Source organism: Mandrillus leucophaeus, unplaced genomic scaffold, assembly GCF_000951045.1.
Source record: "Mandrillus leucophaeus isolate KB7577 unplaced genomic scaffold, Mleu.le_1.0 Scaffold1066, whole genome shotgun sequence".
NCBI classification, from domain to species: Eukaryota; Metazoa; Chordata; class Mammalia; order Primates; family Cercopithecidae; genus Mandrillus; species Mandrillus leucophaeus.
Window position 1 is genome coordinate 608,300 of NW_012098832.1, and position 2,281 is coordinate 610,580.

Below are 2,281 nucleotides of genomic sequence, written 5' to 3' on the forward strand. Positions count from 1 at the left end.
TTTTCAAGCTTCCTTGTCTTTCTTCACATTTTTTTTTCTCAGTCCTAGATGTCCTTTCTCACCTACCTTCTCATTTTCAAGGACTTACTCAAGGTCTTTTGTCCTCAGTGAAGACTTTCCCAATTTCTATTTCTCTCATCTCCCTTTCCCTAGGAGAAATAAGCTCTCCATCTAAAATACTGTCACAGCACTCTGTGCCCTCTTGAAGAACATACCTCAACGTCCCCTTTTCATTTAGATCAACCAGCCCAGCTATAATGGGAGTCCTCTGGGGTAGGAACTGTATCTCATTTACGTGTTTGCCACAGGACCTAGCAAAGATAAAATGATTAATAAAAGAGGGAGTACATAAATAAATATGTGAATAAATGAATTTTAAGCAATGAATTTTGTAATCTTTGGAATAAAACCTCAAATTGGGAGGTCTGGAGGTTTTGCTTGGTCAGCTGCCCATTTGCCATATCAGAAGAGACAAAGAGGACTAGTTTCCTCACAGATGGGAAAGGAAACGCTTCTTTCTTTTTCTTTTCTTTACTTTTTTTTTTAATTTATTTTTTCCCCCTGCTTGAGCACAGTCTTATGAACAGAGGGTTGGGGCTGACATCTAAATAAGATACTCCTCCTAAAATTGTAGGTATTTTATCATCAATGTCTCCTAAAGCCATTAGGATGTTATATGAATCTAACAGAGAACTACTCTTACGGGAAGAACGTAGTTCTCTGTATACAACTTGGACATCATTCCATCTAGGGAGAACTTCAGCTATAGTTTCAGGAACTAACAGTTTCTGTTGCAGGTACCCCCTAGAGTCTAGTTTAGGAATAACATCAGGAAAGTGAGGCTTTTTATGTTCCAGGGCATCCAGCTTGCCACAGATGTGGTGTTGATAGCAGTGGGATAGTTAATGTGACAGACAAGCCCAAGCTTCACAAGAGATGGACATATTATATCCTGGTAGGTATGGGCCCAGGGTCTCTGAAGGGATTGATGTGTTAGGTTACTAATATGGTTACTTCTCGTTTATCTCTGTAAGTGTGTTGATATTGCAATAAACATTATTTTATCTAGAAAAAAGTGCTTGTTTTCTTATATAGAATAGTAAGAGTATCTAGAGCACTCTCTAATACCCCATAGATTACAGGTGCTCCGTCGGACAAAACATTTTTTTTTTTTCTCTCTAGGGAGGGATCCAAGACATTTTGGAGAAAAACTCTTTTCTGAGAAAAAAACCACATTGGTGGTTGTGGACCCAGAAACTGGTGCTGTGTGAGGATAGGTCCTTTAGATGAGTGGTGCACTCCATATTGGGGCACGCATGCTCATTCTTGCTGTCTGCCTCATTCCCTTTTCTCTGGAACGTATGGGACTACTTTGGCTTAGTATTTCCTCAGGTTCTTGTGGTAAGAGCACCTAAGAGATTGGGGATAAAATAGGCATAGGCTGAGAAGAGGAGGTATAGAGTAGTCAGAAGGCCTTCCAGAGTTCCCTATCCCAGCTTTTACTATAGCTCTGTTTTGTGGGTACCAGATACCTGCCCAGATTAATAAAATCTATTTTGTTTCTACATTTTTTCCCTATTCTTCATGTGTGTGATGCATCTGTCAGAATTTCAGGGGGAGGGATATGAATGACACCTTAAGTTCCTAACACGTGTTTAACTTGTTTGCTCGAAGTTCAATCATTCATTCATGCCTGCATTTAGCATTTGTTGAGCACCTGCCAAGTGCCATATTCTGTTGCTGGAGATGTGGTGATGAGGAAGGAAAGTTGTTCTTTTGGAAAATTTCAGACTCATCAGAAGGTCACATGTGCAAACACATAATCATAATACAATGTGGTAAATGTACAAAGAGAGGTGTATTAGTCCCTTTTCTGTTCCTTATACAGAATACTGAAACTGGGTAATTTATAAAGAAAATAAATTTATTTCTTACAGTTATGGAGGCTGAGAAGTTCAAGGTCAAGGGGCCACATTTAATAAGAGCCTCTTTGCTGGTGAGAGCTCTCTGAAGATTTCTGAGGCTTTGTAGGACATCATTTGGTGATGAGGTTGAGTGTGTTGACATGCTAGCCCAGGTATCTCTTCCTCTTCTTATAAAGCCACCCATTTCCTTCTCATGATAACCCATTAATCTATTAATCCATGCATGAGTTAATCCTTTCATGAGGGCTTTGCCCTCACTTCTTTTTTTTTTTTTTTTTTTTGAGATAATAACACATTTTTATTTTGTCATGAACTCAGCAGAAATTTTATATTCATAAATTTGACAGTCTTGGGTT